This window comes from Bubalus kerabau, chromosome 10, assembly GCF_029407905.1.
Source record: "Bubalus kerabau isolate K-KA32 ecotype Philippines breed swamp buffalo chromosome 10, PCC_UOA_SB_1v2, whole genome shotgun sequence".
NCBI lineage: Eukaryota > Metazoa > Chordata > Mammalia > Artiodactyla > Bovidae > Bubalus > Bubalus kerabau.
This window is the reverse complement of record NC_073633.1, coordinates 54,347,304-54,372,759: the sequence shown is the minus strand read 5'-3', so window position 1 is coordinate 54,372,759 and position 25,456 is coordinate 54,347,304. Positions and strand designations below refer to the sequence as shown.

The 25,456-nt window shown below is 40.9% G+C and overlaps 1 protein-coding gene across 7 annotated transcripts in view; it reads right to left on the bottom strand.

Moving 5' to 3' along the window:
• The window catches only part of RORA (RAR related orphan receptor A), an 816,521-nt gene that overhangs the window by 279,818 nt on the left and 511,247 nt on the right, over positions 1 to 25,456 (bottom strand). The window lies entirely within an intron of this gene.

Sequence of the window (25,456 nt, the reverse complement as noted above, 5' to 3'; positions counted from 1 at the left end):
GCAAAGGGTAAGTAACTACTCATTAATTGGTCCTATTTACATGCCAACCATGAAAAGATCATTTTTATGCTTAAGCAGAAACTTCAAGTTTGACTAGGATTGTCATTAAGAAAACAGTGAGTGGAAACTTTGCCGGTGGTCCAGTGGCTAAGACTCTGCACTTTCAATGCAGGAAGTCTGGGTTCAATCCCTGGTCAGGGAACTAGATCCCACGTGCACAACTAAAAATTCCACGTACTGCAACTAGAAGGTCTTGCATCTTCCACAGCTAAGACCTGGCGCAGACAAACAAATAAATAAATGTTAAAAAAAAAAGAAAACAGTGAATGGAAGTAAGATACTACTGTGAACCGAAAGAGGAATGAAGTTCAGTCCTGCTATTCCTTTGCCAGAGACACTGATGAGTCTATCAAAGAGGGGAAACACTGGTTTGAGTCAAGAGTGACTGAGGTTGACAGACGAAATGCAAGCAGGCCTGGTGAGCAAATCTTTCAGTCTTTCTTCCCAATATCAGAAAGCATGAGGCTAAGTCCAAATCCAGTGTGAGGATCTTCCAGGCACAACTGATGCATTGCCTTGAAAGTCTGAGGCCATCATCTCTATGTCATATGCATATGTGACCAGGATAATAAAAGAATCACAGGGTCTGTCTCCCTCCTGCCCTCCCGGGAAAAGACAGCCTTCACCCAATTTGTTCCTGGGCCTGGTTGTTCCAATTGGAGTAACTGATTGGGGATGAAGGAGCCTAAAAGGTGTTGAGACTAACTGGTCATGCTGGAGAAACCAGACTCATGGAATTGGAAATAGTAGATTTGGAAGAAAAGAGACAGGTGAGGGAAGGTTAAGAATCAGAAGACACTGGGCTTGAGAAAAAATATGAAGATCTTTTTTTCTTTTGAGGAGGGGAAGTGGTTAGGGCAGCTGTCATATTGTGATGGATAGCATTTTGGGAAGATAAAGAGATATTTCCAATACTTTGGCCACCTGATGCGAAGAGCCAACTCATTGGAAAAGACCCTCATGCTGGGAAAGACTGAAGACAGAAGAAGAAGCGGGCGACAGAGGATGAGGTTGTTGGATGGCATCACTGACTCAATGGACATGAGTTTGAGCAAACTCCAGGAGATAGTGAAGGACAGGGAAGCCTGGCGTGCTGCAGTCCATGGGGTTGCAAAGAGTTGGGCATGACTTAGGGACTGAACAACAACAACAAAGAGCTACTCAGAAAATCTGCTATAAACTACAGATGGAATCTTTCCTTTAACATTTTCTGAAAAAAATGTAAAAAAGATACAAATTACTTTAAAACTCCTTTTTGGAAGTCAATGCATGCTTCTTTGGAAGTGATGCTGTGCTGACACCAGGGACACTAGGCAGCTTAGTCTTATATGGGTTACATATAAAAACTTGTGTTTGCTTTGAGCTCTCAGTTTGTAGTGGGCAGGGATCCATATCCATGGAGCTAATCTGAGCTATACATCCCAGGAGGCATCTTGCCACCATTTGAAAAGCTGTGAAGGAGGAAGCTGAATTTGAGTCCTGGTCCATCTTCTTTCTAACCATGTGGCTCAGGATACACCACTCCCTGAGTTCAGTATCCTCGCAAGTATTCTGTGCGCAATGATGGTGACGTCTGTCTGCACCATGGGCTTCTGTGAAGATCAAACGAGAAAAGTATATACGAGTGTGTTCTATGGACTGTAAAGAGCTACCCAAATCATCATGTGGTATGGCCTCCTGGACAACACAATCTTCAGCCACTTACTGTAACTCACAAGAACAATGGTGGCTGGGGGATTCCCTGGTGGCACTGGGAATCCCCCTGTCAATGCAGGGGACAAGAGTTTGATCCCTGGTCCAGGAAGATTCCACATACTGTGGAGCAACTAAGTCCGTGTGCCGCAGCTACTGAGCTTGCACCTAGAGCCTGTGCTCTGTAACAAGAGAAGCCACAGCATTGAGGAGCTGATGCAGCACAAGGAACAGTAGCCCCTGCTTGCCACAACTAGAGAAAGCCCACGCACAGCAATGAGGACTCAGGAGACCCATAAATGAAAAAAATAATAAACAAACAAACAAAATTATAAAAAAGAAAAACCATGGCAACTGGAATGATTCCAGAACTGACTCTGCCCAGGGCTATTAGCGAGTGCTCTCTACCCCTTCCTGGTATCTCCTCTGACTTGGGAGCCAGGGAGGAATAAACTCAGTCCTAGGAAATCTACTGAGAACTTCACAACTTCCTTACCTCATCTCACCCAGGGCCTCCACCACTGATTAAATGGAAATGCTGGAGGGCGTCATGGGCCCGGGCCAGCATTCTGTTGAGTCCAGTCTATGCCTGGCCACCGCGCCCTGTGCTGATGGTGACTTCACCGGCTGGCTCCCATCTCAATGGACAGCTCTCCCTGAAAGGCCATTCTGTGACTTGTCCTGGGAGTACTTCATTCATGCTGGCTGAAGTTCTCCCCCTTTCTGCTCAAAGTTAACCCTACTCGGCACAGAGCAGCCACAAAGAATGAATGAGACAGCGATGAGGGAGGACCTTGCACAATCTAAGTATGTTTCCAGGGGGAGTTTTCTCTGCTTTCCAGGATTCCAAGAGAATGTCATCCAACCACAGAGGCAAGGGCTTGGCGGGCGCTGAGGGCCTGCCCCCCCGTGGAGGTCTCTCCCCATATGTTCCCATCCCTCCCAGGAGCTGCACCTCCCTATGGAAGAGAAGCCAGACACATGTCTACCTGCTGTCTCAGAATCTGATCCTGCCTTTTTGTTTTTAGTAGCTGAGACCAAAGACCTGGCCCATTCCCTCCTTGGTTTGAGGCAAGAGGCCTTGCAATGGATTTTCCTGAGAGGCAGCCCAGAGGCTGGTGCGACAAGGAGCTGGCCTGCTTTCCTTGGACTCAGCCTGGCGGATTCTGCCCTCGCCCTGAGCCAGGCCAGCAGGAATCACGGCCCAGAGCGGCACCAAGACCTTGAATTAAGACACAGGCAACTCATTCCACTTTCCTGGCCGCCTCAACTCTTCTGTCTTGTCGGCCTGTGTCTAAAACCCTTGAACGATTCCAGCTGCTGAGTCGGGCCTGTGGACACGGTGACATTTGGTTTCTGTTAGAACACAACAGATCAGTGTCTTCACCTGCTTCATTTTTTCCTTCCTGCACAAGGAGGGGGACAGAGGCAGCCAAAACCTGATGCTGCTGATCTGGAGATTTCCCATTTTGTTTCGGTGACTTCATGCCTTGGCCCGGCCTCTGCTGGATCTTCCAAAACCACTTGATTTCCTGTGTATTTCCAGCACTTGGCCAAAAAGAATGTACAGTATGAAAAAAATGTCTGTTGCCCTCAATTGCAGAGACCCTCTGGAAAAAAAAAATATCTGGAGGGTTTTTAAATAAAAGAAAATAATTACAACCTGCTGAGTGCCTTACAGAATCTATGAAACTCGACCTTTTCCAAAATATCATAGTATTTCCTGTGGCTTCTGTAGGCTAAGCCTTCATGGATTTATAAGTATGTGTCCAACACAGTCTCTGGGCTCCATTTTTCAAAATTGGAAAGTCAGATGTGAAAAGCACAAACACATCCTTCTGGAGGACAACATCACCAAAGGTGTTAAGCTAAAACCCAGCTGGAAAAATAGAGGCTGCCAGCTCTCAGGGTGGTGGGCCTCATGCATTTATTTTATTTTATAATTTTTTAAATGAATGGAGGCTTGATTTTCCAGCTTGCCACTCAGTTGTAGCTTTGCAGATGCTGAACATGGTAGGTATGTCTCACAGATGTGGATGTCATAGCTTACAACTATAAGGTGGGTTGAGAGTGGTTTATGAGCCTTGAGCTTCATAAATTCTAGTCTTTAGAACTCTCTGTATAAACATGGTGGAAAGTTGGAAAGGGAGTAAGAGAAAACATTCTGACCTTAAACTACCTGTGATCAATGATCCAGACTCCTGCAAGTCTTTCCCAAGAGTAAACTGAAACCTTTTGAAAGAGAAACTCAAGGAGACAGAAGCTTCCACTGACTTTCCAGAAGAGGTAAAGATTCCAGGCTTCGGTTCATTGTGTGTGACTATTGCCCACTAAGTCTACATGTGGACAGACAAGATGAAACACATGCTGGTACAATTAATGGACACTTAAATCTGCACACACCATCTCAAATCCATAGTTATAAAAATTTCTCTCCCTTGGTGGTTTTGCAAAAATAATTCAGATTATTATTTTAACTTCATATTGTCGGCTGCCCACTTTAGTGAAACCTGTGGAATTAGGGTCTTTGTTTCCAGTGAGGAGGAGTTGAATTCCCTATCAAATGACTCTTAATAAACTAGTAAGCACAAATTCACTCATCAACTCTAGTTAGTGTCAGCCTCAGGCTGAACTGTGAACTGGTGAACATTTGTTTTCACAGCCCCCATCACCCTCTGTGTTCCCCTTGTTTCCCCACTAGGGACCCTGTCTGAAAGCTTGGCAGCATCCCAGGTTGGGAGAAGGCCCTTGCTCAGCTTAAAACTTACTTAGGAGTTTTCTTCTCTAAGAAACCAACAAAGAAATTTCCACGGAGGTGAGAACGGCTGAGTAGGGCCCACCTTCCAGAGGGCAACCATGTTTTAAACACCACAGGAGAGTCCAAAACAAGTCAGATTCCTGGGAACCAATGTAAGCTGTTGAGAGAGAGATTGTAAATTAGGAGATGGGAATATTCAAAACTCCTCATCCACCAACTTCAGGGAAGTGGTAGAACGTTCTCAAGAGATAGAAGAGGAGGAATCTGCTTTCCTTGTGGTATGGAGTTTGAATGATGAAAGTGGAGGAAACTTAAAGGAACAGGCTGGAAATAATCCACACCTTTTTATTCAACCTTGGCCTGTTAAATAGAGAAATAGTAATACTAACAACTATTTTACATAGAGAGAAAAAGGCTAACACACACCAATCACCTTCCAGAGGCATTTTATAAACTTCCTACAGTTCAGGCTGCCTCTTTTGACTCAGGAATTCAGAACAGATGAGACTTGTTACCGTATGCCCTAGCAGTCCCACTCCTGCACATATATCTGAGAAAACTCTAATTTGAAAAGGTACATGCACCCTAATATTCATAGCAGCCCTTTTCACAATATCCAAGACACGGAAGCACCTAGATCTCCATCAACAGATGAATGGATAAAAAGATGTGCTATATATACACAATGGAATACTACTCAGTCATAAAAAAGAATGAAGTAATGCCATTTGCTGAAGAACTGATGCTTTTGAACTGTGGTGTTGGAGAAGACTCTTGAGAGTCCTTTGGACTGCAAGTAGATCCAACCAGTCCATCCACAAGGAAATCAGTCCTGAATATTCATTGGAAGGACTGATGCCAAAGCTGAAACTCCAATACTTAGGCCACCTGATGCAAAGAACTGACTCATTTGAAAAGACCCTGATGCTGGAAAGACTGAAGGAGGAAGGAGAAGGGGATGACAGAGGATGAGATGGTTGGATGGCATCACTGACTCACTGGACATGAATTTGAGTAAGCTCTGTGAGTTGGTGATGGACAGGGAGGCCCGACGTGCTGCAGTCCATGGGGTTGCAAAGAGTCAGACATGGCTGAGTGACTGAACTGAGCTAAATGCCATTTGTAGCAACATGAATGTATCTGGAGATGATCATACTAAGTAAGGTAAGTCAGACAGAGAAAGAGAAATACCATATAAGATCACGTGTATGTGGAATCTAAAAATGCTACAAATGAACTTATTTACAAGACAGAAATAGACTCACAGACAAGAAAACAAATTTATGGTTGTCAAAGGGGATAGAAGGGTGCAGGGGAGGTAAATTATGAGTTTGGGATTAACAAACTTCTGCTATAGTAATATTAACTACTATATATAAAACAGATAAACAACAAGGACCTACTGCATAGCACAGGGAACTATATTCAATATCTTGTAATTACCGATAATGGAAAAGACTCTGAAAAAAATATGTATAACTGAATCACTTTGCTGTATACCTGAAACTAACACAATATCATAAATTAACTATATTTCAATTAAAAAATGGTTGATGAGGTATCACCTCACATGGGTCAGAATGGCCATCATCAAAAAATCTACAGACGATAAATGCTGGAGAGGATGAGGAGAAAAGGGAACCCTCTTGTACTCTTGCTGGGAATGTAAATTGATACAGCCACTGTGGACAACAGTATGGCGATTCCTTGAAAAACTAGTAATAGAACTATCATACAACCCAACAATCCTATTACTGGGCATACACCCTGAGAAAACCATAATTGAAAGAGACACATATATCTCCCAATGTTCATTACAGCACAATAGCTAGGACATGGAAGCAACCTAGATATCCATTAACAGATGAATGGATACAGAAATTGTGGTACATATATACAATGGAATATTACTCAGCTATAAAAAAGAATGTATTTAAGTCAATCCTAATGAGGTGGGTGAACCTAGAGCCTATTATACACAGTGAAGTAAGTCAGAAAGAGAAAGATAAATATTGTATATTTACACATGCGTATGGAATCTAGAAAAATGGTACTGATGAACCTATTTGCAGGGCAGCAATGGAGACAGAGACATAGAAAACAGACTTGTGGACACAGTAGGGGAAGGAGAGTGTAGAACAAATTGAGAGAATAGCATGGAAACATATCCATTACCACATGCAAAATGGGTGGGAATATACCGTGTGACACAGGGAGTTCAACCCAGTGCTCTGCGACAACTTAAAGGGGCTGGATGGGGAGGGAGATGGGAAGAGAATTTGGGAGGGAGGGGACACATATATACCTATGCCTGTTTCATGTTGCTATATGGCAGAAACATATATGATATTGTCAAGTAATTATCCTCCAATAAAAAAATTAATGGTTAAAAAAAAGAATATGTGAGGTTTTACCATAGGGACCCTGAGAAGGAGTGCTGTGCAGAGAGCAGCATTCTCAGATGCACAGTGTGTGATGGCTGGAGGGCACAAGCAAGGCACAGAACAGACTATGTAAATAGACCACAGGAAGTTCTTGGATGAGTTGTCCTGGGTTCCCAGGTAAGACACAAATCAAGTATCGGTAAGTAGATAGAACCTTTCCTGTTTATATGCCTTTTCTTTAGGGATCTAATTCTTAGTAAAGCAACTCAGGAAGAAAAAACGAATGCTTCTTTGTTTCTAGGACTTGGCCCTTTGTTTTATAATTAATATAGATTCCCACCCAATGCATAAATGTTTAAAGCATCATTTATATTGCATCACTCACTTGTTAAAGTTTAAAATGTTGCAAATAGCCAAGAGTCTGTGCTTCAGTTACAAGCAAACTTGCTCACCCCGTGATCTTAATTGCAAACAAGGGACATGAAATTGACCACTAGGTGAATTTTACATTTGCTGTACATTCTTCACCATTATAAAAAGGTGATTCAGTTCTGAGTCAAAGCCTAGATTAAATTATTTTAAGTTATATACATATCTGGATTGAAATGTGTGTGTGTATATGTGTGTGTGATTGCACATGGACATGTTTACATGATACACTATATACAGAAATGGGTGAAAAAAATAGTCCCAATTCAATATTGGTGCAATTAGTTAATATAGATCTAAGGAGATATAAACCAAGACCTTCAGACATTAGGGATTTTTTTAAATTAAAATACACGTGATTTATAATATTGTGCTGGTTTCAGGTGTACAGCATAGTCATTTAATTATTTTTCCTGATAATATTTCATTATAGGTTTTTATAAGATATTGGATATAAATACCCATGATATGCAGTAAATCCTTGTTGTTTATCTATTTTATTTATAGTAGTTTGCATCTGTTAATCCCATACTCTAATTTGTTCCTTCCCCTTCCCTCTTACCTTTGATAACCATAGATTTGCATTTTATAGACATAGGGGTGATTTTATTAACAAAAAAGGGTTCCAAATATTGAAAAAGCAATGTTTTCAAAAAGTCCTATGCAAAAAGAATATTCTTCTCCTCATATCATTCTTAGATATGCTAGGTTTCACATCTTTTGGTTCGATGGATTGTGCAGGAGCTGGAATCAAGGCAGGCTCTTTGCCAACCTTCATTCCCATCACTGGGCTCCTGACCTGTCCCATGTGACCGAGTATCTCCTGATTTAGTAACCACGTCTTTGCCATATTCTATCAAGACCATCCCCATGGAAAAGAAATGCAAAAAAGCAAAATGGCTGTCTGAGGAGGCCTTACAAATAGCTGTGAAAAGAAGAGAAGTGAAAAGCAAAGGAGAAAAGGAAAGATATAAGCATCTGAATGCAGAGTTCCAAAGAATAGCAAGGAGAGATAAGAAAGCCTTCCTCAGCGATCAATGCAAAGAAATAGAGGAAAACAACAGAATGGGAAAGACTAGAGATCTCTTCAAGAAAATTAGAGATACCAAGGGAACATTTCATGCAAAGATAGGCTCGATAAAGGACAGAAATGGTATGGACCTAACAGAAGCAGAAGATATTAAGAAGAACTGTACAAAAAAGATCTTCACAACCAAGATAATCACGATGGTGTGATCACTCACCTAGAGCCAGACATCCTGGAATGTGAAGTCAAGTGGGCCTTAGAAAGCATCACTACAAACAAAGCTAGTGAAGGTGATGGAATTCCAGTTGAGCTATTTCAAATCCTGAAAGATGATGCTGTTAAAGTGCTGCACTCAATATGCCCACAAATTTGGAAAACTCAGAAGTGGCCACAGGACTGGAAAAGGTCAATTTTCATTCCAATCCCAAAGAAAGGCAATGCCAAAGAATGCTCAAACTACTGCACAATTGCACTCATCTCACACGCTAGTAAAGTTCAAATTTCTCCAAGCCAGGCTTCAGCAATACGTGAACTGTGAACTTCCAGATGTTCAAGCTGGTTTTAGACAAGACAGAGGAACCAGAAATCAAATTGCCAATATCTGCTGGATCATCGAAAAAGCAAGAGAGTTCCAGAAAAACATCTACTTCTGCTTTATTAACTATGCCAAAGCCTTTGACTGTGGATCACAATAAACTGTGGAAAATTCTGAAAGAGATGGGAATATCAGACCACCTGACCTGCCTCTTGAGAAACCTATATGCATGTCAGGAAGCAACAGTTAGGACTGGACATGGAACAACAGACTGGTTCCAAATAGGAAAAGGAGTACGTCAAGGCTGTATATTGTCACCCTGCTTATTTAACTTATATGCAGAGTACATCATGAGAAATGCTGGGCTGGAAGAAGCACAAGCTGGAATCAAGATTGCCGGGAGAAATATCAATAACCTCAGATATGCAGATGACACTACCATATGGCAGAAAGTGAAGAGGAACTAAAAAGCCTCTTGATGAAAGTGAAAGAGGAGAGTGAAAAAGTTGGCTTAAAGCCCAACATTCAGAAAACGAAGTCCCATCTGGTCCCATCACTTCATGGGAAATAGATGGGGAAACAGTGGAAAGTGTCAGACTTTATTTTTGGGGGCTCCAAAGTCACTGCAGATGGTGATTGCAGCCATGAAATTAAAAGACACTCCTTGGAAAGTTATGACCAACCTAGATAGCATATTCAAAAGCAGAGACATTACTTTGCCAACAAAGGTTCATCTAGTCAAGGCTGTGGCTTTTCCAGTAGTCCTGTAAGGATATGAGAGTTGGACTGTGAAGAAAGCTGAGTGCTGAAGAATTGATGCTTTTGTGTTGTTTTTTTTTCTTCCTTTTTTTTTAAATTTTATTTTATTTTTAAACTTTACATAATTGTATTAGTTTTGCCAAACATCAAAATGAATCCGCCACAGGTATACCCGTGTTCCCCATCCTGAACCCTCCTCCCTCCTCCCTCCCCATACCATCCCTCTGGGTCGTCCCAGTGCACCAGCCCCAAGCATCCAGTATCGTGCATCGAACCTAGACTGGCAACTAGTTTCATACATGATATTTTACATGTTTCAATGCCATTCTCCCAAATCTTCCCACCCTCTCCCTCTCCCACAGAGTCCATAAGACTGTTCTATACATCAGTGTCTCTTTTGCTGTCTCGTACACAGGGTTATTGTTATCATCTTTCTAAATTCCATATATATGCGTTAGTATACTGTATTGGTGTTTTTCTTTCTGGCTTACTTCACTCTGTATAATAGGCACCAGTTTCATCCACCTCATTAGAACTGATTCAAATGTATTCTTTTTAATGGCTGAGTAATACTCCATTGTGTATATGTACCACAGCTTTCTTATCCATTCATCTGCTGATGGACATCTAGGTTGCTTCCATGTCCTGGCTATTATAAACAGTGCTGCGATGAACACTGGGGTACACGTGTCTCTTTCCCTTCTGGTTTCCTCAGTGTGTATGCCCAGCAGTGGGATTGCTGGATCATAAGGCAGTTCTATTTCCAGTTTTTTAAGGAATCTCCACACTGTTCTCAATAGTGGCTGTACTAGTTTGCATTCCCACCAACAGTGTAAGAGGGTTCCCTTTTCTCCACACCCTCTCCAGCATTTATTACTTGTAGACTTTTGGATCGCAGCCATTCTGACTGGCGTGAAATGGTACCTCATAGTGGTTTTGATTTGCATTTCTCTGATAATGAGTGATGTTGAGCATCTTTTCATGTGTTTGTTAGCCATCTGTATGTCTTCTTTGGAGAAATGTCTATTTAGTTCTTTGGCCCATTTTTTGATTGGGTCATTTATTTTTCTGGAGTTGAGCTGTAGGAGTTGCTTGTATATTCTCGAGATTAGTTGTTTGTCAGTTGCTTCATTTGCTATTATCTTCTCCCATTCTGAAGGCTGTCTTTTCACCTTGCTAATAGTTTCCTTTGATGTGCAGAAGCTTTTAAGGTTAATTAGGTCTGATTTGCTTATTTTTGCTTTTATTTCCAATATTCTGGGAGGTGGGTCATAGAGGATCCTGCTGTGATGTATGTCAAAGAGTGTTTTGCCTATGTTCTCCTCTAGGAGTTTTATAGTTTCTGGTCTTACGTTTAGATCTTTAATCCATTCTGAGTTTATTTTTGTGTATGGTGTTAGAAAGTGTTCTAGTTTCATTCTTTTACAAGTGGTTGACCAGATTTCCCAGCACCACTTGTTAAAGAGATTGTCTTTAATCCATTGTATATTCTTGCCTCCTTTGTCAAAGATAAGGTGTCCATATGTGCGTGGATTTATCTCTGGGCTTTCTATTTTGTTCCATTGATCTATATTTCTGTCTTTGTGCCAGTACCATACTGTCTTGATAACTGTGGCTTTGTAGTAGAGCCTGAAGTCAGGTAGGTTGATTCCTCCAGTTCCATTCTTCTTTCTCATGATCGCTTTGGCTATTCGAGGTTTTTTGTATTTCCATACAAATTGTGAAATTATTTGTTCTAGCTCTGTGAAGAATACTGTTGGTAGCTTGATAGGGATTGCATTGAATCTATAGATTGCTTTGGGTAGTATACTCATTTTCACTATATTGATTCTTCCGATCCATGAACATGGTATATTTCTCCATCTGTTAGTGTCCTCTTTGATTTCTTTCACCAGTGTTTTATAGTTTTCTATATATAGGTCTTAACCAGACTCATCAAGAAACAAAAGGAGAAAAATCAAATCAATAAAATTAGAAATGAAAATGGAGAGATCACAACAGACAACACAGAAATACAAAGGATCATAAGAGAGTACTATCAACAATTATATGCCAATAAAATGGACAACGTGGAAGAAATGGACAAATTCTTAGAAAAGTACAACTTTCCAAAACTCGACCAGGAAGAAATAGAAAATCTTAACAGACCCATCACAAGCATGGAAATTGAAACTGTAATCAAAAATCTTCCAGCAAACAAAAGCCCAGGTCCAGATGGCTTCACAGCTGAATTCTACCAAAAATTTAGAGAAGAGCTAACACCTATTCTGCTCAAACTGTTCCAGAAAATTGCAGAGGAAGGTAAACTTCCAAACTCATTCTATGAGGCCACCATCACCCTAATACCAAAACCTGACAAAGGTCCCACAAAAAAAGAAAACTACAGGCCAATATCACTGATGAACATAGATGCAAAAATCCTTAACAAAATTCTAGCAATCAGAATCCAACAACACATTAAAAAGATCATACACCATGACCAAGTGGGCTTTATCCCAGGGATGCAAGGATTCTTCAATATCCACAAATCAATCAATGTAATACACCACATTAACAAACTGAAAAATAAAAACCATATGATTATCTCAATAGATGCAGAGAAAGCCTTTGACAAAATTCAATATCCATTTATGATAAAAACTCTCCAGAAAGCAGGAATAGAAGGAACATACCTCAACATAATCAAAGCTATATATGACAAACCCACAGAAAACATTATCCTCAATGGTGAAAAATTGAAAGCATTTCCTCTAAAGTCAGGAACAAGACAAGGGTGCCCACTTTCACCATTACTATTCAACATAGTTTTGGAAGTTTTGGCCACAGCAATCAGAGCAGAAAAAGAAATAAAAGGAATCCAAATTGGAAAAGAAGAAGTAAAGCTCTCACTGTTTGCAGATGACATGATCCTCTACATAGAAAACCCTAAAGACTCCACCAGAAAATTACTAGAACTAATCAATGACTATAGTAAAGTTGCAGGATATAAAATCAACACACAGAAATCCCTTGCATTCCTATACACTAATAATGAGAAAACAGAAAGAGAAATTAAGGAAACAATTCCATTCACCATTGCAACGGAAAGAATAAAATACTTAGGAATATATCTACCTAAAGAAACTAAAGACCTATATATAGAATTGATGCTCTTGAACTGTGGTGTTGGAGAAGACTCTTGAGAGTCCCTTGGACTGCAAGGAGATCCAACCAGTCCATTCTAAAGGAGATCAGTCCTGGGTATTGTTTGGACGGAATGATGCTAAAGCTGAAACTACAGTATTTTGGCCACCTCATGCGAAGAGTTGACTCATTGGGAAAGACTCTGATGCTGGGAGGGATTGGGGGCAGGAGGAGAAGGGGACGACAGAGGGTGAGGTGGCTGGATGGCATCACTGACTCGATGGACGTGAATTTGAGTGAACTCCGGGAGTTGGTGATCGATAGGGAGGCCGGGCATGCTGCAATTCATGGGGTCGCAAAGAGTCGGACATGACTGAGCGACTAAACTGAACTGATCCTGATTTTCTTTCCAGGCCTCCCCCAGTTCTTTTCCTTGCCTCATAATCTTCTTGAATCCCAATCTTACCATCAACTTTTTAGATTTTCTGATTGTCAGAGGGTTTTAACACAGGAAGTCTGGCATTGATTGTGGGAAATTGGGTCTATTTTTGTAACAATTCTTCATTATGGGGGAAGATAAGTCTGCACAAGAAAAGTGTGAATTCTGAAATCTTTTAAAGAGAAGTTCTGGTGTTTTCCAGCAAGAAAACAGAGGAGCTCTGTTCAACTGCTAAAAAGAATTTTCCTGGGATACTGGGATTTGTCAGTATTCTAAATAACAGCTGATCTTATACTTCAGTAAATCTAGGAATCATCACTCAAGGAGTCTGTTAAAATGCACATTCCTAGGTCTCCCGTCCCTTTCCCCCAGGATCCTTATTCAAAAGTTTTGGGTGTAATTCAGGACTTTTGGACCTTCCCTCCCCATGATTCTTTCTTGGATGGAATTTTGAGAAACATTGCTCTATGTATTCAGTGAACAACATCCATGTATTAATCATAAGTTTTATTTTTGTACAGACTGTTATTGTTAGGAAAATATTTGCTGTCTTTAAAAAGTTTAGTGGGCTTCCCTGGTGGCTCAGTGGTAAAGAATTTGCCTGCCAATGCAGGAGATGCGGGTTCAAACCCTGAGTCAGGAAGGTTCTCTGGAGAAGGAAATGGCAACCCACTCCAGTATTCTTGCCTTGGGAAATCCCATGGACAGAGAAGCCTGGTGGGATCACAAGAATTGGACACAACTTAGCAACTACAACAATAACAATGAAAAGTTTAGTGTGTTCCCCATGATTGCATTTGCACCATTAATTTTTTGAGTAAATTATTTCTATAAAACATAGATGTAAAAATTAATGTAGCTTGATCCAGATTGAATTACTGCAAATTGTTCTAAGAATGGATGAAATGGAAATTAATAAGATTTCTGTAAATGATTGTTATTTTGCTAACTAATATTCTATGGTGGTGAGTTATGATATATATATCATATATTCAAATAATGAATATATATTCAAATATTTGAATATATATATGTATTCAAATTCTGAAGTTGGAGATTAATTTCAAGGCTATTTTTATACTATCTAAGAGAGGAAAAATACAGTTTATGGTCACCTAATTAATAACCCTTTTGGGCCAAATGGGTATGAACTAGACTTGTCCAGGTAAATGTTTCAGGGTATTTGTTGGAAAATTTATACAGTGTCTCCTTTACCAGGAGTATGACAGGGTGAAAACCTGCCCCACAATTTTAGGCATGTAAAGATGGAAATCTAAATAACACCAATAACAATAATAGCTAATATTAATCCAACCCTTTCTATGTGTTGAATGCTTTACATTCATTAGTTCATACAGTCTTCACAGCTACCCTACTCGAGCATCCCATTTCCCGGTTGGCATCCTTCTATTATACTAGGATAAAGGAATGACTCCATTCTGATGTGAGGGCTCTGTGTGTGGAGGGCATCTCAAAGCACTAGTGATCCAAGCAGAGAAGAAAGGCAGTGGGAGAACCGAACATGGAACAAGGCAGAGGAATGCAGAGACCAGGAAGGCCGGGAGAAGTGCCGGCAGAGGCTCCAAGGAGAACGTCTTCCAAGCTCTTCTGGCTGGGTGTGCCTTTCCTCCCCATGGCAGGCATCCCTCCCCACACCCTGTCCACGTGTTCAACTGTTCACCCTCTTCAGCCTGGCTGTCATGTCCCCATGACTTATGGCAAATAACATCAGGAGCGATTTGCAGTTGTGTGAAGATAAATGGTGGGAATGAGAAGTGGGGAGAGCAGGAAATGGATCATCATTATGATTATTATTTTTATTTAATTAGGTTTTGCTATTCTAACAATAAATAACAATAATGAGAATGATAATAATGCTGATAAACCAACACTTAGGAAGCCAGGCACTCTGCCAAGCATTTAAAATATGCAATCTTATTTAACCCTCTGCTATTCTGCTCAGTGTTATCAGTAATCTGCTTCCCAAATTGGGACACTGGGGCATGAAGAAGTCAGAACCTTGACCACAATCACTGGCTGGGAGAGGGTTTTGTTGGGACTCAACTCTCAAAGTCTGACTGTGGATTCTGACTGCAGAGCTGACATCCATGATCACTATGTGCTGGATTTTCATAGATGTCACCTTCTTGCATCCTCACAGTGACAGGCAGAGCTGGGTGTTGCTGTCCCCTCCTATGGATGAGGAAACTGAGGCTCAGAAGCAATATTTACCCCAGGAGAAGGACAGAGCTGAAGTTCAAAATAGGACCCCAAGCCACTCATCTGGTGTCACCTAGACCATCCTGAGAAACACATTCTGAAATAAGAACGGGACTCTCTCTTGAGTCTAGGACTCTATGTCCAGGCAGGAGCTGGTGAGAGTCTAGGAAGAAGAAAGGATGGGCAGAGAATGTTAAAAGATAGGCAAGCTGAAATATGCAGTACATCTCCTGTGGCTCCTCAGCAGAGTGGGTGGTACCACCAAAGAGTTGGAGAAGGGTCACTGGAATTAGGTGGAGAGGTTCTCTGACTTGCTAAAAAAAAAACAAAAAAAAACAAAACAAAACTGGGGAGACAGGCAATGGCTCAGGTTGGGAGAAAATAAGAGAGTGAGGTAGACACAAAGGAAGACCCTCAGGCGAAGAGAGAAACCTCTTAGAACAGCATAAACATTACCCACATTTCAGGCATCAAGAAAAACCCACTGATGGTCAGAGACCTCCATCGCCCTGCCTCTCCTTTCCCCACGGCACAAATGGAAGCTCTGATTTCGTATCTCCTTTTACTTCTGGATGATGCACACTGACAAATACAGTATGTAAAATGCAGGGACATGTGAAAAGAAAGTGTGGCAAGGGTTGTTTTCCATCTCCCAATAATAGCGTTTCAATTTGGTACCTAAATAAACAATCTATTTTAGTGGCTCCCCTTTGATACCTCGAATGTTCCCTTCTGTTATTTCTGGCAGTTCCCAATCCTGTGATGTGATTAGAGAGGATGATTACACTTACATAACAGCATCAAATTAATTTGCCGCCGAGAACAACAGGGGCAGGAAATCATTGGAGTTCTCAAATCACTCCCCCCACCCCCACCCGCCTCGAGTTTATTTAAGTGACATCAAGGGATTAGAGCGAAGTCGGTCAGTAGAGCACTGTTGGGAAAACAACCAAAACATCGACGCTGACCTTGTAAACGAAAGAGGAACAGAGCAAATAATGAAAAGTGCTGGTCCCAGGCCTGGCACCAGGGCCATCAGATGAATCAGCCTTCCAAACACACATTTCCGTCTGCGGGTGAAAGAAACAAACTGTACCTCTCGGTGAAGATCATTTTCTCGGGCTACGTCCTGCCAACCAAGGACTGTCAAGACCAAAGATATTTGATATTGTGTTTATATTTTTTCTTTTCTTTTGGCCCCTTTTCAAGAAAAAAAAAATTAAGATGACTTGAATTTTTTACCCCGTGAGCTCTGATCAAAACAAAACACAACAAAAAGAGAGAAGGGGGAAAAAACAGAGGCAAACAGTTGTCTCCGCTTTTCTAAAAGAGAGGCAATAACGGCTCAGAGCACTATAGTCCACGATCTCACAACAAGGCCAGAGGTTTACAGCAGAGGGTAAACAGATGCCTGGCTTGTAGATTTCAGTTCTGACACTAACCCTTGGGCAGTCGTTTAAAGTCTCTGAGCCTCATCTTGTCTTACCTAGGAAAGCATCTCTATTACAGAGTTGGTGTTCACCCATCCGTTCATGCCGCTCATCCATCCATTCAACAAATACTGATTGAACAATTTTGACTCAAGAACTGTACTAACCAGTGGGAATACCATTTGACATTGTCTCAGCCCTAGGAGCTCATGTACTAACAAAGCGCGACAATAAAGAGTCACTGTACGCTATGTGGGCAGCCACCCACCTCATTACCCTTCATCCACGATTGTTTTTAAATCTCATGACCACCCTACCAGGGGAGGGATCACCATCCTTATTTTACGAAGGAGGAAAGGGAGCCTGGATACTTTAAGTAACTCTATGCCAAGTCATACTGGCAAGTGACTAGACTAGAATTCAAACCTGGATTTTCTGAATTTAAAGCTCCTCTAGGTCCCTTTATACTCTTTTGGAATCTGACAAACTCTAAAGCATTCTTCACATACAAAGAATTATTTTAACTGTGTTTATGCAAGATGTTCACGTACTAGACAGACACCACAAACGTAAAAATTTTGGTTGCTTTATTCCAGCAAATCTAGCTCTTCATTTGTTTTAAGGCAAATCATTTCTATGGTCTCATTTAATCCTTGTCACAGTATTATTATTCCCATTACATGGATGAGGAGACCAAGGTTACACAATCTGCCAAAATTGGACCTAAAGCTGTCCTAGAATAGGAACACTGGCCAAGGGCTACTCCCTTGCCACCCCCTACCTACCATCACCGACCTCCTTTCAGTGAGAATGTACAGGTGGAGGTTGATGTTTCCAGTTTGGGCTTCAGTCGATTTCTGGATGCTGTCTGTGTCAGTCTTTCGGGTTTCCATGGCATCCTGTGTTTAAGTAGAAATCCACGTATGAACTACAACATGGTGTATTTTTATACTTGTCCACTTTGAATATCATTTGCTGCTTTTTCCACCTTGTAAAAATTTGCAGCATTTCCCTTCATCTGTTATTAACATCATCACCATTTATTAACATGGAGATTTCATCGTACGTTCTTTCACTTAGCTCTTTTGTAAGACTGCTCTTAACATCAGTATACAGGAGTTTGAAAGTTGGTACTATTCCAATTAGCTCATTATAACCTTGTGGTTCCTGTATATAAGCAATCATATATTACCAACAAAGAGACTTGTGCTAATTTCAACTTTAGCACGGAATCCATTGTATAACTTGATACTCCTTGTTCATACGTCTCTTCTAACGAATTCATAATATGGTTGTCGGAAAGATTTTTGTACCATTTTACGCTCCGTGGCTGAGTTCATTGCTAGTCCTTTTGCCGAAATGCTTGCCACTGCACTTCTACAACCCTTCCCCATTCTCCAAGATCAGTTCACTCCCATGTCCTTGAAGACACACTTCTACAATTACTCTGCCAGCACCAACATCCCCCTACTCTGATTGTCAGTTTACTGGGCAGGCTCCTTAGTGGAGACCCAGTCCAAATCTTCTTCTTATATAGATGAGGAGACTGGAGTCAGAGACATCAAATGACTTTCTGCTTGGTTTGTGGCAGGTGGGATCTTTTAGTTGTGGTAGGCGAACTCTTAGTTGCAGCATGTGGGATCCAGTTCCCTGTTCAGGGGTCAAACCCAGGCCCCTTGCATTGAGAATGTGGAGTCTTAGCCACTGGACCAGCAGGGAAGTCTGCCAACTTCCTGATTCTTGAGGAATCAGTTTCACTGTTTTCATCAGACCCCTTTGCTTCACCCCTGACGTTTGTGGAACTGTATAGTGTGTCCATAGTCTAGAATGGAGATCTGTCTCATTACCCCCATAAACCCGATGAGCTTCCGGAAGGCAAAGGCTGAGTATTTCTTATCACTGAATTCTACAGCATCTTTCACAAGTCCAAATACACAGTAGTCATGCAAGATGTAGTCTGGGATAAATTACTATCTATGGATGGTGGATTTGTTATGGAAACTGTCTGCTACCCCATCCCCTGCTGGTTCTATTTCTTGTTTCTCCCTGTTTCTCAAGCTCCCTCACCCATAGCATTCCCCACCTCTGCAAACACACATTCATTCATCTGCCCATTCACTTTGTAGGAAATCTTTGTTAAGTGCCTATTCTGTGCCAGGCACCATCCCAGGTTGGACATGCAGCAGCAAACAAAGCAAATTCTCCACCTTCTCAGAGCTCATCAGCCCTCAAAGTCCCCACCTTCTCCTATGTGATGGTCTCCAATGTGAGGGAACCCAGAGCTGAAGAGTTGCTCCAAAAGTGTTCAAGTCATTATAGGTAATGACGGCAGGTATTGTAATTTTTATTTAAATATCTGAAAAATGCTCAAACGTGTCTGACTCTTTGTGACCCTATGGACTGTAACCCACCAGGCTCCTGTGTCCAAGGGATTTCTCAGGCAAGAATAGTGGAGTGAGTTGCCATTTCCTTCTCCAGGATCTTCCTGACCCAGGGATCAAACCCATGTCTCCTGCATTGCAGGTGGATTCTTTACCCATGAGCCCCCAGGGAAGACCCCCATCCCAAGTCCCCACTACAGAGTGCTGAGCTGAAAACTAGCCACTGTGGCAATTTTAAATTGTATTTATTTAAAATGTTTTTTTTGTTGTTGTTATTGTTGTTGTTAGTTACTTACTTGATTAACTTGTCTAACTTTTACCCACAACTGCTTAGGTAAAGGTAAATAGAAGAATTCTGAAGCAAAAATTTGAAAAGTTTAAAAAGAGCATACATAGGGTAGAAATTCTGTAAATATAGACTTTAGGCTGTTCTTCACCAGATTTCAGAATTACATTTGACTGATCTCTCATATAACCGACTGAAATCTATCATTTTTACAACATATTAATAAAAGAAATTTGGTATTATATCCAGTTCAATTTCAGTTATCTGTATATAAGTGCTTATCAATAGTGACCAAAAATCTTAATTTCACTATTTAGAAATAAAAGAGACAAAGAATAAAAATAAACCAGATTTTCTTTTACCCAAAATGCAAAGTCTCCAAACATTACTTAGAAAAGTAGATTTGTCTGTTTTTGTCAATATTTGATGTGATGATGATACACACTTAAATTTCAAGCCACAATTTAAGATTCATTTCGTTTTCCAAGTAAGCACACTATTAGATGTCATTTTAATGTATGTTTTATAAATTGTCATTTCTTACATAATTAAAGTAAATTAAACCATGTGCATCACTTTTTAGATGGAATTCATTCAGAATTTATTATTATAACCATGAATATTAGCAAATATTGTCTTCAATTAATTTTGTAATAAAATCTTTAATACATACAGATCTAAAGTGACACATATATTTTAAAACATTAAATCATTTAATTTTGCATTACATGTGAAAGGATCAGATGATTAAAATTTTCCAAAATAATATATATTCTTAATGAATTCACAAGTTTAAAAATGGTTAGAGAATGCTGTTCTAAGCTTTTTATATCCATTTCTGCTTTTATCATCCATGCTCCTTCTCAAGATGAATGTCCTCGTCAGCACCATCTATCATCCTTTCTCTGCCCTGTATAGTCAACTTTTCCCTTTCTACTTTCTTCTTTTCCTCAATCTACAAACATTATCAAGTTTCCCTGTTCTAAACAGCCAGCCAACCAACTGTAAGCAGCATCAGGAAAATTCCTCCTTAGTCCTGTCTTCCCCTTGAGTTGCTAACTTACAAGACACACTTCAGGGAAGAATACTTTTCTGCTCTCCCCTCTGCCTCAGGGCCTTTGCACTAGCTGTTTCTGTCACTTGGAATGCTCTTCACCTAGTCCTTCATGTAGCTGTCTGAGTCCTGTAGTTCAGCTCTCAGCTCTTCCACAAGCTGACCAACCTTGATAAAGTGCCCATTTAATCCCTCTCCACCACATCACCCTCTTCTGATTCTCAGTTTTTATACTGTCTGATGTTTATTTGTTTTGGAACAAAGCATTGCCTGCTCCCTGGATGTGACTCCAGCATGAAAATGGTATTTGGTACATAGAAAGTTCAGTAGCTATTTGATGAATAAAGGAACAGATGAGCAAATGATGATCTGTTTCAGTCTCCTTTGCTTGCTTATTCCTTCACTCACTCCTTTCCATCCTCTTCTCCTTTTTCACATCTTCCCTTGGGTTACCACAGCCACCCTCATAATTCCAACACCCATCTATATGGAGATGGAAATTACAGAGCACAGTATCTGCCCAGGGCAGGCATTACTGGTGGATTTCAGTTCACTTTTTTAAACATGTCTAGTCCTAGTGTGCACGGTCCTCCAGGGAGGCTCTGCTAACTGATAGGAGTTGTTCTCCAGATGAAAGCTACTTCTCTGATCTATATGCCAATGACTTCCCATATCTATGTCGGCAGCACTGGAGTTTTCCAACCCCCTTTCACACTGCCTCCTAGACACCTTCGTTTGTTCACCTCCATCGTCTAGCACTGTGCCTGGGGGAAGGTAACCACTCAATAAATGCTTTGTGTCATGATAAGCATGTATTCAGTGACACTATCCACTCAGACAGTCCCTACCAGCTTGCCAGGTATGAAAGTGAGACTCACCTATTTGTCCTTCTCTGCTTTCGGACTTTCAGTGGCAATTTGCCAGGACTGGAGCACAGTACCCGTTTGTAACAAGCTACACATTTTGGCCAACAGTTCCACAATTTCACCCTTGAGTTCCTTCAAAACTCTTGGGTGGATGCCATCCGTTCCAGTGATTTATTCACACCTAGAGTGTCATTCCAGGACATCCTGTCCACTCACCACGGCTTGTTCGAACTATTTAGACTTTTCTGTTTGCAAACACAATTAGGGAGTGGGAATTCTCCTTTTCATTTCTTTTAGTAACAGCTAATGCAAGGAATTTACCATGACTCTCTCAGCTATTTTTTGCTTATCTTTAGAGTGGTGGTGATCAAGTGGGTCCAAGTGATCTCATTGACTCTCATTTCCTTACTGCCAGTGGTACATATTAAGAGATTGCTTTCTGATTGGCACAGAAGTTCTCTGCAAAGCCATCCTCAAATTCTCTTCAATAGCACTATATACCAATTAACTCTATGAAATTCAGGCTGATCACTCAAATGGATTAAAGAGCTTTCACATCTACCAACTCATTTATCTTCATAAAAACCCTGAAAGATTGATAAGATAGGCTAGATTATCATTTTATGGATCAAAAAAATATCCCCAAACAAAAACAAGATTCAGAGAGGTCAAGAGGTTTGAGTCAGTAACTGAGCTGAGCCTGGAAAAATTCTCTAGATTTACAATGCAGTGTTTTTTGTTTGCTTGCTTGTTTTTTGTTTGTTTGTTTGTTTTCTTCCTATACCTTGATTAAGTTGAACTATATCAACCTATTCTAATCCAATCTAATGCTCAACGAAATGTCATTAGGACAACTGGAAAGAACTAACTGACGTAAAATGGTTGATTCAGTGGCCACATGCAGCTATGGCCTCATGTAACAAAAATGTGCTCTGCTAAGAAATATTCCCCAAGGAGAGCCCGAGGGAACAGGCTGAGAGCCCTGACCCACAGAGGCCAGTCCAGACTGTGTTTGAGGGTGAACATCACATCACACATAAATATATACACAGCACTGTGCGCTTCCAGGTTTAAACATGCATTCTACTAGATTTCATCTTGAGACTAATTGAATTCTCATGATAAGACCCTCCACTGGAGTCCAGGCTGAGGTGAGCCTCAGGGCCACCTCTAGCAATGAAAGCATCACCAAGCAGAGGGGCGGGGGGACAGCGTTAAGTCAGTAGCAACCGCAATTCCCACAGGGGGATAATGAGGAAGCTGAGTAGCTGGAAGGATTAAACACTGGCATTTCATTTTGAGGATCACATTCTGCGTGCAACCGCAGCTGCAGACCTGAAAGACTGGCCGTCTCAGATTTGCCCATGAACAGAGAGAAATCTGCCTCTAATGTAATCTGACATCGTCCCTGCTCTCTGATTAACCACTTCTGGGGAGGCCTCAAAGAAGTGCATGCCAAATGCTGCCCTGTGGATCCCAGGGGCTGCTGGCTTCATTCTTCCTTCTCCCTAGAATTTCCCCAAATATTATCCTGCCAGCTAAGCCTATCTGGCTGAAAGTAAGACATGGACTACCGTCTCTAATACAATGATAAGCGAAAAATATTACCATTATTTCCCTCCCATCAAGGAAATACCAAATAATTTGTCATTTTTGTTTTCATTTCTTTGGTACAAAGATCAGTCTGAGAGTATTTGAGACTTACTAGTCAATTACTCAATAGTTGCTCAGTATTTAAAAAATTTTAATGAATGAATTTGGACTATTTTTTTCATAGTTTTAAATTTGTAACACCCAAAATAATTTTTTTTTAAAGTTTCAGTTTGCTTCATTATGAGTTCTGAGTTTTCTTAAATTTTTTTTTGTATGTTCCAAACTGCCCTTTGGAAGAACGTTTTCTAACTAATGTCAATTGATGATTGATGTTAAAATAAAATTCAGACTTTGTTGGGATAGGGGGATGGTGGAGGAGGTGAATGTGGGCTAAACATTCTCTGGACCCCTCACTGATTTGGCTCTTACATTCAGAGTATTTGCTAATGAAGGAGCACGGGTATGGGACTGAAAAAGGATTCCCTAGGTCTGTTAATTTACTGGAATAATTCATTAGCTGACACTTTCAGCTGTGAATTTAGCTGGTAACTCCCATGTCACCCCAACGTTATGTGTAAAAAGGGTAGTGCTGATTTTGTGCAAGGACTTGCACAAGGATGGAATAAAGCCCTCTCTGCCATAGTTACCCTGACTTGAGGGAGATTGTTAATAGGAGCTCTTCAGAGCCTTTCTTTTGTACAGCCACTATATGAATATTTATAAAGTATTCCATTGGTAAACAGCATTAAAATATAAACAGAGCATACCAAGAAATAGGAAGGCCATTTTCACCTAATACACAGCAGTGCTGTGACATGCTGGGGTTCTATTCCTGGAATGGCTACAGAACAGCACAGAAGGAAAAATCGTTTGCTTAACAAACCAGGGGGCAGCAAATGGTATGGTTTGGTGGAACTTTAATGCTCTTGTTAATTGCGTCTTCTGAGTAATTGAATGATATATGCATATCTACACACACAGCTGCTGCTGTTGCTGCTAAGTCACTTCAGTCGTGTCTGACTCTGTGCGACCGCATAGACGGCAGCCCGCCAGGCTCCGCCATCCCTGGGATTCTCCAGGCAAGAACACCGGAGTGGGTTGCCATTTCCTTCTCCAATGCATGAAAGTGAAAGGTGAAAGTGAAGTCACTCAGTCGTGTCCGACTCACACATAGACATGACTACAAATAGGCACCTGATATTCATAATCACCGAAATTCGCCATTTGAAACCACTCCTTTTGTAGACAGAAAGTAGTCAAGTATCAGCACTTTCATATGGTTAACTTAATTCACGCTGCCCCAAGTTTCTTGCCCTTTTCCTTTTGGGCACAGGCAGGGGTGGGAATATGGAATCCTGCTTAATGTGGGCTCCAGCTAGTAAGCTGTGCAGAGGAAAAGGAGTCGGGGGTGGAGAGGGGGACTTGAATGAAACCTTCACAGAGATCAATTTCAGCAGATTCCCTGGACAGCATCACCTCTTCTGAAGGAGTGGGATGGAGGACGAGAAGGTGGCACTCAGCCTGGACACCACAGGGGCGTCCCAGCTTGCCAGCTGTGGCTGCGTGCTCTTCACTGCACACCCCTGGTACCTGTCATAGGTGTGTTAGCAATTTTCAAAGGGATTAATATACAATAAAATACGCTCAACAAGAAAACCACCCAGAACGCAATGAATCATTCTTTGATGATTCAAAAGGCACTTTGGGATCCTGTAGTGCCTGAGGGTCAGCATTACAAACATCAATTATTTTCTGGTGAATGTGTAGAAGAGCCAGTTCACTAGAAGTACTAGTTAAGACAGTGCTGGGTGATATTCTCTTACAATATTTAAAAAAAAAAAATTATGTTCTATCCTAGGCCTTTTCTACTTTAAAGCTTTTGCCAAGACTATAATGCTTCTATTCTTCACAAAACTGGTTCATTTAACAGCTTGGAGAAATACCCATTCTACAGAATGCCTGAGTAGGTCAAACTGAAATCCCCCCATTTTCCTAGGAACCACTTTGTGGATAGACTTCCACTCTTCTCCCATAACCATCTATATAGGCCTCTAATTACAATTCAAATCACTATATAAGGAATTTGGTTTGACAAAGCTGACAAAATTATTTTTTAAATAAACTGAGTCAGGTAATACACTGGTGCTTTGCTTAGTTTCAGATGCTCCTAAAACCCAGGAAAACGTGATTCAATCACACCCAAATCAATCACAAGTTGAGTTTCTCCCTTCTTGAAAACCACAGTGGCTGGTAATGAAGAAAAAAAAAAAATCTAGTCCTTGGAAATCAAGTTCATGGGCACTTTTGAAAACACATTAATTCAAAACATCTGCAAGGTTTTTATCTTTAAAAAACCCAGGTGTCTAAAACTTAAGAAGACAAAAATACATACATAAGATTTTAGAAAGCAAGTTTCTGAA